The 16,720-nt window shown below is 38.2% G+C and overlaps 1 protein-coding gene across 1 annotated transcript in view; it reads right to left on the reverse strand.

Annotated features, from left to right (window-relative positions):
• Nucleotides 1-16,720, reverse strand: part of TRHDE (thyrotropin releasing hormone degrading enzyme) — a 497,375-nt gene that overhangs the window by 172,866 nt on the left and 307,789 nt on the right. The window lies entirely within an intron of this gene.

The following is a 16,720-nucleotide window of genomic DNA, read 5'->3' on the forward strand; positions in this document are numbered from 1 at the left end:
TATTTTTGATTCTCAGGCCAGTATGTTACTCATTTTAAAAATACTGAATTTTTTTTTATTCGTGGAAAACCATTCACTTTAATATATGTCAAGAAACTATAACTCACATCATTTGTCCCGTTGAAACAATGGGATAACAGGCGAGTATCCTGGGAGAGCGGAAAGAACCTGAGTTGGAAAGCAGATGTGAGTCCCAGCTCTGACACCTGGAGCCTGAGCACGTCACGAAACTCTCTGGGCCTCTGTTCACTCTTATGTGCACTAAAGAGAGTTCTGTTCACATCAGACCTCACAGGAGTGGGAGATTAAATGAGATAGTAAGTGGAGGGCCAGTGGTAAATTACACTCTCAAAGAATAATTGATAACTATTATAACCATCATATACCTGACTAAAAGCCTATTGCTCAGCTGTTATACAGAAATGACCACATGTGCTATAATTAATCAATTCATCAACTGCATCCCTTTGATAGCATTGTGTAGGTGACTGTGCACTGAAAAAGCAAAGGCGTAGAAAGACCCGTTTGAAAGAATCAGAGCTGGACAGACCTCAGAGCAGGAGGGGGATTGCGCCCGAGGCTGAGGAGAGAAGAGACAACAGAAGAAGGACTGGAGCTCACAGAGGGGTCCCGGGAGGTCCAGGGCTGAGGGTCCGGCCGCTGTGATGGAGCTCCCCAGGAAACAGAATGACAGAGTGACACAGGATCCTGTGCCCTTCTGGGAGTCAAGCTATTACATATGAAGTTCCTTAGTCCTACTGAAAGTGTCAACTCTTTTTCATAATTCCTATAAACAGATGGGGTCTTTCCCTCGGAAACACCATAATGTCTGGCTTATATTGTTTTTTTGACACTTACTTTAATTCAACTCAACAAATACTGGGTGCCTACTATGCAGGCAGGGGAATAAATACTGGAGATATTGGTCTCTCTGTATGAAACTCACACTCAATGGGGGGAAATCAGGAAGCCAAATTAATACAGTAAACATAAAATTGGATAAATTGTATGATACATTAAAACAGCGGTTCTCAACTTGTGGGTCGCGACCCCTTTGGGGGTCGAACAACCCTTTCACAGAGGTCACCTACATACGTCCTGCATATCAGATATTTACATTACAATTCATAACAGTAGCAAAGTTACAGTTATGAAGTGGCAATGAAAATAATTTTATGGGTGGGGGTCCCCACAACATGAGGAACTGTATTAAAGGGCTGTGGCATTAGGAAGGTTGAGAACCACTGCTTTAGAAGATGACATGTGCCATGGGACAAAATAAAGGGATCAGAATGGGGGCATGAGCGAGGAAAACAGAGTGTCAGTTGTCATTTTCTCCCCAGAATCTCACTATTTTATCCAACAATTTCACCACTGGGTATTTACCTAAATCTGGGGTAGATATTTTATAAATATTTTGAGAGCAGAGACCAGACTTCCTGACCAACGGGATAAAAGGATCAAGGGTAGTCTGAGACCTCAAAGTCATCACTGAGATGGCTCTGCTTTAAAATACATTTTTTGTGGGTGGTGCCTGTGGCTCAAGGAGTAGGGTGCCGGCCCCATAAACCAGAGGTGGTGGGTTCAAACCCGGCCCCAATCAAAAATGGAAATAAATAAATTAATTTAATTTAATACACTCATTGTCAAAGGTTTTGTAGAAAATGGCCCAGGATTTGAACTTAGATATATACATTATCAAATTCTTGAATATCTACTTTTATAGATACCTGATGCTGGGCAGTTCCTACCAAAGTCTTACTTCCCTCATCAGTAATGTCATTTAAAAAATGCTTGCATTCCAAGGTTTTCTGTTGGGAGTAAATTTTACAAAATGCCTTGTACATACTAAGCACTTAGTAAATAATAGATACACTTTCCTGCTACTTTTATGATGATAATATTTTTAAATAGTGTAATAACTATTTTCATTTCTGTTGTTTTATGCTTACTATTTAGTTATAATCTTAAGAGAAAGCATCCTCTAATTTTTTTTTCTTCCCAAACAAGGCATCCTAAATACAGAGTTAGTAAGTGGTCTCTCTGTTATTAATCGTGGCCTGTCTGATGTGATACTGTGGATTGAGAGCTTGTTATCACAAGGGGAGACAGGTGCAAGAGAATGAGGGGTCTTTTTACTTATTTCTAAGGGTGATAGAAATTGTACGTATTTACCTCTGTTAGTTATTCAAGAATTTTCTAACTCTAGGGGTGGAACACATGGCCAGAACATTGCAAGTTGGATTTTTACTATTATCCCTTTTTAAAAAAACTTTTGTTCACCATGACTCCTTCCTCACTGAATTTGCTCCAGTTGCCAATTCTTTCCTTTTACTCCATGTAATTTTGTTTTGTTTCCAAAATATATCAACTTTGATGTAAGAAATGCTGAGAAGGGTTCCTGTTTTTAAAGGCTCCTTTTTAAAATTGCTGAAGTCATTTTGAAATTTGTTTCTCTTCCAAGCTTGTAGCAACCCTCTCCACCTTGGCATCACATGCAAATTTAATGAGCATTCACTCACTTTCATCATCCAGGCCACTGGATCATTGATTCCTATTTCCCTTTGTGCTTTTAGAGCAAGAAGATTTTCTTAAGCTTTCTTTTCCAGTCTTTTCTGTCTACGCACAGTATTTTCCAGCTTCCCATGTACTTTTAAAATAAAAGCATCCTCATTTTCAATCTGCTAACTTCTTTTAAGCAAGTAGTTTTCAATTTTTTTTTCTTCTCATTCCAAAAATAGGTACTAGTTTTAGGAAGGTTCTTATTCTTTTAATATTGGCCTGGGGACTGTTCATACTGAGGATCATTCAACATTTCTTCAAAGACACTCAGTTCTTAAATTCAAATCAGCATAAATTGGTATCTATTCTATTGGTTCAAATCCTTCGTTTCGTTGTAATCTTCTGTAGTCCTGTTAATACAGTCCCTATAAAAAGTTATTTAAAGTGTAATAAAATTACTATTCAGGAAGAATAACAAAACAGAAGTGGGAATAATTAGGATAATTATTAAGGGAGTCATTACAAGAGATGATAGGTTAGTGGAGCACTGAGGCAGTGAAGGGTTCGCTGTTGGCAGAAGTTAATGTTGATGAGAATGGATATCTTTAGGGAGAAGTACACAGAAGAGCCATGTAGGTTTTTATTAAGTTTTACATACAACATCACAAAAACAAGTTCTACACCATACAACTCCAGTTTCTATTTTCTTTTCCAAATTTCCAGATGTATCTAATTCCATCTCTGCAGGAATAGTCTTCCTTCCATGCAATTTTAATTGTGCTACTCATCTGCTTTAAACTCTTCCTTGGTTCCTCTTCATTTGCTAGATACAATATGAACTGCCTGGTATGACAGCAAATGTCTTCTGATTTCTAACCCAGCGTGTCCCCTCTGCCTGTCCACTGCTCAGAACCATGCTGACCTCCTTCAAGTTCAACTTCATCACCACTGCGTCTGTGCCTTTATCCCACTTCCTTCCACTACCATTCCCCTCTGTGAATGTATCTTGTACATATTTCTACCATAACTCCTGAGATTGCAAAGTTGGTAGTTATCTCTTTTTTCTAGTGATCATTTTCTTTTGGAAATTGCCAACTGCCGTCTTCTGATGTATCGTGCAATTTATCCAATTTTACGTTCACTATATTCTTTTGGCATACTGATTTCCCCGCACTGAATGTGAGCTTCACAGGGTGAGGTCTATGTCTAGACCCACTTCAGGAGATCCAAGGAGCCCTTGTTCAAGTGACCTGGGTCTCCCAGCACAGAGGATGAGCTCACGCTGGCCAGGGACATATAGATTGGCTAGTGGCAATGTGTTACCTCATAAGAACAACCCAGAACACCTCCTTGGGGAAAGAGATACAGATTCTGTTGGGAAGGAGGTCATTTTATTCTTTCTCCAAGCTCATTTTAATCATAAAATTGAGAATTCCATTAGTCTAAGCTTATTTAACATCACCTATCTAAAAGTCTAGAAGTTAACTCAAATAGAGACAAACAGCCAAGAAATGGATGAAAGGTAAATTTCTGATATTGTTAAAAAACCCAATTCAACTGTTCCTAAAGTAGACACTGTAGCTCAGACTTGTCAGTTGTTTAGTCGTCAAGATTGGCTGAATTGTATAAGGTGGTTTCGGGTAGATTTCTACACTTAAAATAAAAACACAGCTGGCCAACATATTGTGGCCCTGGTTTATTGATACGTTGTCTCCCCTCCATGTCTTACTGATGGCTGCACCCTCAGCTTTCAGGACACAGAGCCTAGAACGTAAGCAGGGACTTACCTGAAATTGCGATGCATATGCCAGTCACACTTATTGATCAAATATGGTAATGATTGAGGACGTTGGCTCTGAAATCTGATATTCTGGGAAACATATCCTTATATTAACCATAATTCAATGTGCTTATCTTTTCTTTTTATTTTTTTTTTTTGTTAGGACACATTAACATTTGCTTTAATACTTCTTTGGGGGGGGAAAAACACACTTGTAGTAAATGATCAAGAAACATTTTTACACTTTTATTTGTATCTACCATGCCATGAATTCATAGGGGAAGAGGTTCCAGTAGCTCAGGGAGGCACCTTGCCATAGAATGTGACAAAGTGTTGACTGACTTTTGAATTAATGGGAAATAGGTTCCAGCACCTTGTATCACTGTTACATGGGGACTATTGGTTATCCTGTGTGCTATGCTGTACACCTATTATGCCATGAGCTCATGGGGAATAAATAGGTTCTTGCACCTAAAAACATGGGTCCACTGGTATTCCTGTGTGCTATGTTATATCCTCATTATGCCATGAATTCATAGGGAATGGATTCCAGGAGCTCAGGCTCCTTTCCGTTAGTTCTCACAAAGTGGGCTTCTCTGGGTGGCGTAGGCTGGCGCTTCATTTGAACCCAGGTACCTTCCCTTTGGCTTCCTTCTTTTTCTGATCATTTTCCTTCACATGTTTCAGGAAGCTATCTCGGCTCTTAGAGTGCTGAATATGCTCAATACGAACATTAATCCTCTTCGTGAGGATCTTGCCCTTAACTTGTTTGTTTACAACAATGCCAATAGCATGCTGGGTAACACTATAGACTCTTCCAGTTTTGCCATGGTAACATCTGTGTGGCATGCCTTTTTGAACAGTACCCATTCCCTTGATGTCTACAATATCACCTTTCTTGTAGATTCACATATATGTGGCCAAAGGAACAACTCCATGTTTTCTAAGAGGCCTAGAGAACATGTATAGGTGCCTCTCCTCTTTCCCTTTGTGTTTGTCATTTTGGTGAATTACTGGAAGATGGCGTCTCCGGCTGAAAGGGCTGCTTATCTTTTAAAATGAAGATCATGACAATATTAACCCCATAAGGTGATTATAAGAATTAAATTAGATAACAAATGTAGAAATTTTGACACAGTGCCTAGAATTCCGTAAGTGTTAGCAGCCATTGTGTGACTACAAAGTCAGCTGTACTATGTGACTTAAGTCTCAAAGTGATACAGATTGTCACATAAAACCCTACTTGTTTCACTTCTGTGCCATTTATAAAGTAATTAGATATTGCTTATTACCCACAAACTAGTTTTATTTTAAGAAGGACCTGAGGGAAGGAAAATTGGAGAACAAGACTGAAAATAGATCTAAGCCTGATACTGAGATTGTCAAAATGAAGTCTCTGGAATTTCAGCCTCAATGTTCACATATTCCTTTTTCCACATTCACATTGGAAGACTAATTTTTCAGATGCACCAGTAGCCAACAGGGCTACTATTTTTTCCTACTATTTTAGACGTCTGATTTAGTACCATGTGGGTAAATCCCAACAACAAAGGTCCATATGATGGCATGATGAAGGAAACAGAAAATCTACAAGGGTACAGAGGACTTGAACAACTCCATCCACCAACTCACCCTGATTGGCGTGTATAAAACACTCCAGCCAACACTGGCGGAACGCACCTTCTTCTGAAGTCCACACTGTACATTTACCAACAGATCCAATTTACGGGCCATAAAATAAGCCCTAATCAAATGGTCTATGAACCAAGTGTATGGTGCCCCATGATCATATTGATGTACACAGCTATGATTTAATAAATAAAATAAAATACAAACTGAGAAGATTCAAATCATACACAGTATATTCTTTCACTGCAATAAATGAGTAACATAATATAAGAAATGAGTAACATAATATTTTCTGTAAAATCTTCAAATATGTGGAAGTTAAATTAAAACTCTGAATAACACAATGGGCAATTAACAAATGCAGTGGGAAATTAGAAAGTATCTTTGAATGAAAATAAAACCTAAACATGTCAAAATTGAGAGGATTCTTTAGGAGATACACTTATAAGGAAATTTATAGAATAAATGTCTGAAATAGAATAGTAGAAAAGCCTTAAGTTAATGACATCAGACTCTATTTTAAGCAAGTGAAGAAAAGAGAAACTCAAGTTAAACTCAAAATAGATAAAAGAAGGAAATAACAATGATTAGAGAAAAAAACTATGAAATAGAAAATGAGAAAACATAAATAATATCAAAAGATACTTTTAAGCTCAAAAAATGTATAAACTTTTCACTAGACAAATCAGAAAAAAGAGATAGTTCACAAATTACCTATATCTGGAATGAAAGGGGCTACATCATTAAAGGTGCTTAGGTTGGGGGGAAGGAGACAAGATGGCTGACTGAAGCCAGCTTTCCACAGAGGCTCCCATCCAGAAGGAGAGTTAAAGGACAAAAATTCAGCAAGTAACCTGGTGGATTTGAGCTGCAATAAGAGAGAAGTTTGAAGAACGCACGTCAACCCCGCTGAGGTGAGCTGCGACGACAAGGATACAAACCAAATCCATCACGAAGCAGACAGGAGTCGCCTCCCCCACAAGAACGGCTCAGAGTGCCCCACAAACAATCGGACAGAGTTCAAAGGTCCTCCCACTACACTCCAAGGGAGAGACCCTCTAAAAACTGGACCTACCTCCCCTACTAGGGTGCCACGGCATCCTCCTGCCAGACATAAAACTGTATAAACTGTATATAGTCTCTACCTGGAATTCTGAGCTCCCAGCACTCCCCTTTACTCACACTGAGGTCTGGAGGCCAGTCCCGGTTGGCGAGGGGGGATTGCACTGGAGTGGCGGTTCCCTGAGTCACAGTGCGACAGCCATCTTTTGGTGACAATACGCCAGGCATGAAACTGTGTGGAGCTGTGTGTGTTCTCTGCCCACAGCCCCAGGCTCCCAGCACTCCCTTTACTCCCCTCTGCTCTCGCTCTGGGGTCTGGAGGCCTGTCCTCCAGGGGTCCAGACTCTTGGGCAATTGCTCGAGTGGTGTAGACAGTGCAGGGCTGCAGCTGGTCAGTGCAGACTCTGGGGTATGGGAGCTGAGAGAGGACAGTTGGCCAGAGGGGAGCTACACCAGAGCAGCAGTTGCCTGAGCCATGAAGCAGCAGCCCTCTTTTGTAGCAATACGGCTTACTACCGAATATTGTGAAGCCACACCCCTGTCTCCGGGGGAAACCAGAGACTCTGAATATAGGATTTGCCTGAGGCTACTCTAACTTGCAAACCAGGGAAACTCCCAGGGCGGGGCTGACACAGAGGTCTGCTTTACTAAACCTAAGACGCACCTGGCCCTCAGGGGATCATCAGCCTATAGACAATACAAGAGCAAAGACAAGCTGATTTGGAACTCAATTCAGCTTCTCTTCTTCAGGGGAACCGCAGAGTTGTTCTGTTCTATTCTGTCAGTAACATTAATCAGGGGCGACACTGGACCTGAGTGAAAACCCCCCAACCTTCATCAAGCACCCGAGGTTGTAAGGCCTCACCTCCTCCTGCTAGACAGAGGCAGAGCGCAGCAGCCTGGCAGACTTCCTTGTGATTCAGGCAGGTGCAAACTCCTAGAGTACCGATTCACTACAGGCAACTGGGTCAGCCAACTGCAGAGCTATCAGTGACTGGGTGTGACAGCGGTGCAAGGTGGGGAAGGAGGCAGCAACCTTCCCAGACTGATCTATTGGCTGGGTGGCTCCTCCTGACTCCAAGCAGCACTGGAGCAAGCCACACCAGAGTAGTCACCAGACCCCTGTGATCCAGTTCCCAGAGACTTTGTAAATGCTCTCACCCGAGACAGGTGAAAACTGAGACAATTGATTTGGACTTTTTGAACTGAACCAATCGCCTGAGGACAAATCAGGTGGTACCCTGGGTACACGGTGGTAGGAAGGTTTGATTTTTCTTTTCCAATTGTTTGCCGATGGGGGGTGGGGTGACTTAATTGCTAATATTTCTCCACAGCTGAGACTTCAATCCAGAGTATCTGTTTCACTAGGGTGGAACAGAAACCAGCTGAAAACAAGACAGAACCACTTACCCCACCACACCAGACAGGGCCCCAGTTTCTCAGGCCACAACACTGTACAGGCCCTCGACAAAGCCCCAGCGGAAAAAATCAGAGGGAGTAAAACAACCATGGGAAGGAATTAGCGTAAAAACCTCTGGTAACATGAATAACCCGAATAGATCAACCACCCCAAGGAAAGATATGGCATATGCAATTGAAGATCCAATTCATAAACAAGTGGCTGTGATGTCAGAAATCGAATTTAGAATTTGGATTGCAGACAAGATTAACAAAGTGGAATTAGGAATTCAAGGAGAAATTCAAAAGTTGTCTCAAGAATTTAACAAATTTAGGGTGGCGTCTGTGGCTCAAGGAGTAGGGCACTGGTCCCATATACCAGAGGTGGCGGGTTCAAACACAGCCCCGGCCAAGAACCCAAAAAAAAAAAAAAAATTACCGAATTTAAAAACAAAACCACCAAAGACTTAGACACACTGAAGCAAGAATTTGCAGCCCTCAAAGATATGAAAAATACAGAATCCCTCACAACAGAATGGAGCAAGCAGAAGAAATGATTTCTGACATTGAAGATAAAGCCTTTGAACGCTACCAAACTCTCAAAGAGGAAGAGAAATGGAGAGCAAAAACGGATCATTCACTCAGAGCTCTGGGATAATTCGAAGAAGGGCAATATCCAAATAATTGGAGTTCCAGAAACAGATGAAGTGGCCTCGCTGGGCACAGAGGCCCTTCTGCATGAAATTATGAAAGAGAATTTTCCAGACATGCCTAGAGATTCTGAAATTCAGATAGCGGACAGCTTTAGAACCCCAGCACAACTCAACCTCAATAAGACATCCCCCAGGCATATCATAATTAACTTCACTAAAGTTAATATGAAGGAGAAAATACTCAAAGCTGCCAGGAGAAAGAAAACCATTACCTTCAAAGGGAAGAATATAAGAATGACTGCAGATCTCTCTGCTGAAACTTTTCAAGCCAGAAGAGGGTGGTCATCGACTTTTAATCTCCTAAAGCAAAATAACTTTCAACCCCGGATCTTGTATCCAGCTAAACTGAGCTTCATTTATGATGGAGAAATTAAATACTTTAATGACATTCATATGTTGAAGAAATTTGCCATAACCAAACCAGCTCTTCAGGATATTCTCAGACCTATCCTCCATAATGACTAACCCAATCCTATACCACAAAAGTAAACTCACTCAGAAACTTCACATTAAACTCCAATTTCCACACTGGTGAAAGGATTAAAAATGCCCACTGGACTTTTGAAAAACTCAATACACAAAACGTCACCATACTTATCAATATTCTCCATTAATGTGAATGGCTTAAACTGTCCTCTAAAGAGGCACAGGTTAGCTGACTGGATACAAAAACTCAGGTCAGATATCTGCTGCATACAAGAGTCACATCTTAACTTAAAAGACAGATACAGACTCAGGGTGAAAGGGTGGTCATCCATATTTCAGGCAAATGGTAATCAGAAAAAAACAGGTGTTGCAATTTTATTTACAGATACAATAGGCTTGAAACCAACAAAAGGAAGGAAGGACAAGAATGGTCACTTCATATTTGTTAAGGGTAATACTCAATATGATGAAGTCTCAATTATTAATGTCTATGCACCCAACCAGAATGCACCTCAATTTATAAGAGAAACTCTAACAGACATGAGCAACTTGATTTCCTCCAGCTCCATAATAGTCAGAGATTTCAACACTCCTTTGGCAGTACTGGATCGATCCTCCAACAAGAAGCTGAGCAATGAAATCTTAGATTTAAACCTAACCATCCAACATTTGGATTTAGCAGACATCTATAGAACATTTCATCCCAACAAAACTGAATACACATACTTCTCATCAGCCCATGGAACTTACTCCAAAATTGATCACATCTTAGGTCACAAGTCTAACCTCAGTAAATTTAAAGGAATAGAAATTATTCCATGCATCTTCTCAGACCACCATGGAATAAAACTTGAGCTGAGTAACAACAGGAATCTGCATACTCATACAAAAACATGGAAGTTAAATAACCTTATGCTGAATGATACTGGGTCAGAGATGAGATTAAGAAAGAAATCGCCAACTTTTTGGAACAAAACAACAATGAAGACATGAACTATTAGAACCTCTGGGACACCGCACAGGCAGTTCTAAGAGGGAAATTTATAGCACTGCAAGCATTCCTCAAGAGAACAGAAAGAGAGGAAGTTAACAACTTAATGGGACATCTCAAGTAACTGGAAAAGAAAGAACATTCCAACCCCAAACCCAGTAGAAGAAAAGAAATAACCAAAATTAGAGCAGAATTAAATGAAATTGAAAGCAAAACAATAATACAACAGGTCAGTAAATCAAAAAACTGGTTTTTCGAAAAGGTCAATAAAATAGATAAACCTTTGGCCAACCTAATCAGGAAAAAAAGAGTAAAATCTCTACTCTCATCAATCAGAAACAACAAAGACGAAATAACAACAGACTCCTCAGAAATCAAAAAAATCCTTCATGAATATTACAAGAAACTATATTCTCAGAAATATGAAAATCTGAAAGAAATTGACCGATACTTGGAAGCACATCACCTTCCCAGACTTAGCCAGAATCAAGTGGAAATGTTGAACAGGCCCATATCAAGTTCGGAAATAGCATCAACCATAAAAAACCTCCCTAAAAAGAAAAGCCCGGGACCAGATGGTTTCACATCAGAATTCTACCAAACTTTTAAACAGGAATTAGTACCTATATTACTTAACCTGTTCCAAAAGGTAGAAAAAGAAGGAAGACTACCTAACACGTTCTATGAAGCAAACATCACCCTGATCCCCAAACCAGGAAAAGACCCAACAAGAATAGAAAATTATAGACCAATATCACTAATGAATATAGATGCAAAAATATTCAACAAGATCCTAACAAACAGAATCCAGCAACACATCAAGCAAATTATACATCATGACCAAGTCGGTTTTATCCCAGGGTCTCAAGACTGGTTCAATATATGTAAATCTATAAAGGTAATCCCGCACATAAACAAATTAAAAAACAAAGACCATATGATTCTCTCAATTGATGCAGAAAAAGCTTTTGATAATATCCAGCATCCCTTCATGATCAGAACACTCAAGAAAATTGGTGTAGAAGGGACATTTCTTAAACTGATAGAGACCATCTACAGCAAACCTACAGCCAATGTCATATTGAATGGAGTTAAATTGGAATCATTTCCACTCAGATCAGGAACCAGAAAAGGCTGCCCAAAGTCTCCAATGCTTTTTAACATTGTAATGGAAGTTTTAGCCACCGCAATTAGGGAAGAAAAGGCAATCAAGGGTATCCATATAGGGTCAGAAGAGATCAAACTTTCGTTCTTCGCAGATGATATGATTGTATATCTGGAAAACACTAGGGACTCTAATACAAAACTCTTAGAAGTGATCAAGGAATACAGCAATGTCTCAGGCTACAAAATCAACATTCATAAATCGGTAGCCTTTATATATACCAACAATAGTCAAGTTGAAAAAAAACAGTTAAAGACTCTATCCCATTCACAGTAGTGCCAAAGAAGATGAAATATTTGGGAATTTATCTAACAAAGGATGTGAAAGATCTCTATAAAGAGAACTATGAAACTCTAAGAAAAGAAATAGCTGAAAATATTAACAAATGGAAAAACATACCATGCTCATGGCTGGGAAGTATCGACATTGTTAAAATGTCCATGCTACCCAAAGCAATATATAATTTCAATGCAATCCCTATTAAAGCTCCACTGTTATACTTTAAAGATCTTGAAAAAACAATACTTCGTTTTATATGGAATCAGAAAAAAACCTCGAATAACCAAGACATTACTCAGAAATAAAAACAAAGCAGGAGGAATTACGCTACCAGACCTCAGACTATACTATAAATCAATAGTGATCAAAACAGCATGGTATTGGCACAAAAGCAGAGAAGTAGATGTCTGGAACAGAATAGAGAACCAAGAGATGAACCCAGCTACTTACCGTTATTTAATCTTTGACAAGCCAATTAAAAACATTCAGTGGGGAAAAGATTCCCTATTTAACAAATGGTGCTGGGTGAACTGGCTGGCAACCTGTAGAAGACTGAAACTGGACCTACACCTTTCACCATTAAGAAAGATAGACTCTCACTGGATCAAAGATTTAAACTTAAGACATGAAACTATAAGATACTGGAGGAGAGTGCAGGAAAACCCTTGAAGAAATCGGTCTGGGTGAGTATTTTATGAGGAGGAGCCCCCGGGCAATTGAAGCAGCTTCAAAAATACACTACTGGGACTTGATCAAACTAAAAAGCTTCTGCACAGCCAAGAACACAGTAAGTAAAGCAAGCAGGCAGCCCTCAGAATGGGAGAAGATATTTGCAGGTTATGTCTCCGACAAAGGTTTAATAACCAGAATCCACAGAGAACTCTAACGCTTTAGCAAGAATAGAACAAAGGATCCCATCACAGGCTGGGCAAGGGATTTGAAGAGAAACTTCTCTGAAGAAGACAGGCGTGAGGCCTTCAGACATATGAAAAAATGCTTATCATCTTTAATCATCAGAGAAATGCAAATCAAAACTACTTTGAGATACCATCTAACTCCAGTGAGACTAGCCTATATCACAAAATCCCAAGACCAGAGATGTTGGCGTGGATGTGGAGAAAAGGGAACACTTTTGCACTGCTGGTGGGAATGCAAATTAATACATTCCTTTTGGAAAGAGATATGGAAAACCCTTAGAGATCTAAAAATAGATCTGCCATTCAATCCTGTAATCCCTCTACTGGGCATATACCCAGAAGACCAAAAAGCACATCATAACAAAGATATTTGTACCAGAATGTTTATTGCAGCCCAATTCATAATTGCTAAGTTATGGAAGAAGCCCAAGTGCCCATCGATCCACGAATGGATTAATAAATTGTGGTATATGTACACCATGGAATATTATGCAGCCTTAGAGAAATATGGAGACTTTACCTCTTTCATGTTTACATGGATGGAGCTGGAACTATTCTTGTTAGTAAAGTATCTTAAGAATGGAAGAAAAAGTACCCAATGTACTCATCCCTACCATGAAACTAATTTAGGGTTTTCACATGAAAGCTATAACCCAGTTACAACCTAAGAATAGGCGGAAGGGGGAAAGGGAGGGGAGGTAGGTGGGAGGTAGGTAGAGGGAAGGGGATTGGTGGGATTACACCAGCAGTGCATCTTACAAGGGTATATGTGAAACTTGATAAATGGTCTGTGAAGCTAGTGAATGATGCCCCATGATTATATCAATGTACACAGCTATGATTTAATAAAAAAAAAAAGGTGCTAAGGTTATTAAAGGGATAACAAGGGAGTATATCACATACAATATTATAGAAATAAATTAAACATCTTTGATGAAAGAGACTGTCTTTGAAAAGGAAATAACTACCAAATCCCATTCAAGAACCTGAATAACCCACTATATATTAATGCAATATAATTATTAGTTGCAAACATTCTCAAAAAGGAAATTCTAGCTCTATATTGCTGCTGTACTGATCAATCTAAAAGCCATTTAAAAACAAATAACACAACTTGTACACAAATTCTCCTAGAGAGTTGAAAAAGAGATAAAACTTTACATCCTATGAGGTTAGCATTATACTGATAACAAAGCTAAAGGTATCACAAGAAATAAAACTATACACCAGCATCCATCAACACAGATACAAAAATTTCTAAACATGTTTTTGGCAAATTGAATCCAACAATGTATACAAAGAGTAATACATATGACAAAATGCTATTTGATGCAGCAATGCAAGGAACTTTCAAATATCAATCAATAAAATTCACCAAAAAAAAAAAATCTATCTTTATAGTTAATTGGAGTGAATATAGTTAATGGCTGGAGTGAATCAACAGCCATTTCTGATTAAATCTTTCAGTGGTGTTGGAATAGCACACAGCATCTCCAACCTGATAAAATGTATTTAAAAAATTTAGAGAAATTGGGCAGTGCCTGTGACTCAGTGAGTAGGGCGCTGGCCCCATATAATGAAGGTGGCGGGTTCGAACCCAGCCCTGGCCAAAATGTAACAAAAAATAGCCAGATGTTGTGGCAGGCACCAGTGGTCCCAACTACTTGGGAGACTGAGGCAAGAGAATTGCTTAAGCTCAAGAGCTGGAGGTTGCTGTGAGCTGTTACGCCACAGCACTCTACTGAGGGCAACAAAGTGAGACTCTGTCTATTAAAAAAAAAAAAAATTAGAGAAATCATAAGTAATGGTTACAGATTGGATGTATTGCTTCTAAAATTAGAAACAAGACAATGATATCTGCTGTTACCATTTCTACTTAACATTATAGAAAATGTACAAAAATAATTATATTTTACATAAAGCAACATAATATTAGAAAGGGAAATCTGAAAATAATACTATTTACAATAGCCTAAAAAATGTAAAATACTTAGAGATATATCTGAAAAAAAAAGACATGAAAGATTTAGTCACTAATTCATGGATCAATCATTAATGCTAAGATGTCAAGTGTCCAAAATTGTTTTAGAAATACAATGCAATCCCTAAAAGTCCAGAAAAACTTTCATAGAAATGTACATATTCATTCTTAAATTCATATAGAAAAGACTAAGAATAACACAATAACTTAACAAAAATAAAAGACCAAAGTTGGGGTGCCTATGTGACCTCACTTCACACCTTATTATAAAACTACAGTAATCAAGACTGGGTGGCATTGGACTCAAGCTAGACAAATATACGGACAATAGAATAAAAAGATCAAAAATAGATCCACACATATATAGTTCATTGATTTTCAACAAATGTGCAAATGTATTGCAGTGGAGAAAAGATAGACTTCAAGAAATTGCTTTTGAATGATCATATGGAAGGAAAGAATGAAGGAAGGAAGTGGGGGAGGGAAAGAAAAAGTTGACCCAAACCTCATACTAATACAAAAAAATCTCAAAATTGATAATAGATTTAAATATAATTCTAAAACTATGAAACTTCTAAAATAGTAACAGAAGGAAAACCTTCACTGCCTTAAGATATGAAAGCACTAACAGTGCTATCAATTAAAGAAAAACATGATAAAATGAGTGTCATAAAAATTAAAGTCTTTGCTTTTAAAAAGGCATTGTTATGAAAATAAAAGACAAGCCATGGACTGGGAACGGTTGTTTTCAAATCATATATCTGATAAAGGGCCTGTTTTCGGAATATAAGAAAACGAAACTCAATAAAAAGAAAATGAACAACATACTTTTAATACATGTCAAAGGATTTAAACTGACCCTTCACCAAGAAAGACAAATTAGAGGAAATATACAAATAAAAAACCTGTCAATTCCATTAGTCCTTAGAGAAATTCAATTTACAGCCACAATGAGATACCATTCTAATGTCTATATTAAAAGATTTGACTGTACCTATATGATAGAGGTGAAGTTATGGAGAAACTAGAACTCTAATACATTATTTTGGTGGGAATGACAATGGTACAATGTCCAGTGGTAAAATGACCTTAGAAAGCAGTTCACCTGGGTCTTAAAATATTAGACATACTTATGATATTGTCTGGACATTCCACTCCTGGATGTTACCTACAGAGGTAAAAGCAAATACACATACAATCGTTTGTACATGAACGTTCATGGCACTCATTTGCTATAGCCAAAAGCTGGAAAGAACCCAAATTTCTAGGCAAACAAATTCTTTATACCCCTATATTCTACAACATGCATGTGTCTTGAACAAAATTTGTATTTCCTGATTTATTTCTAAAGTTAAACTGATGCTTACAAATAATCTTTTAGAATTAGGGGTGGGGGAGAATAACTATAGACATGTCTCTAGACTCATTGAAAGCCATCTTAATCTTGTGCATTATATATATATAATATATATATAATATTGTGCATTATATATAAAGAATCAATACAATTAAATAAACTATGTACATTCAACAAAACCTTGTCAAAAATTCTCATATAAAAAATTTATCTTTAAAAACGCTATGGTTCTACAGTTCTACGTATTATTCTAAAACATTAAAAAACATACCTTATGAGTCAATATAATGATCAGTAACTTGAAAAGACGTTTCTATTAACATAATGTGTATCTTTATGTATTATAGTATATGTACAGAACTACTGGCCATTGAGACAGTCATTACCTGAGTCAGAAACCAAATATCCAAATTACCATACCAAGGACTTCTGATAAGTCATTGTTTGATCTTTAGTTACCAAATGCAAAATCCTTGTTAAAAAATGAGTGGTATTTTTTAAAACTTAAAACATTATTAAG

Source organism: Nycticebus coucang, chromosome 3, assembly GCF_027406575.1.
Source record: "Nycticebus coucang isolate mNycCou1 chromosome 3, mNycCou1.pri, whole genome shotgun sequence".
Classification (NCBI taxonomy): Eukaryota; Metazoa; Chordata; class Mammalia; order Primates; family Lorisidae; genus Nycticebus; species Nycticebus coucang.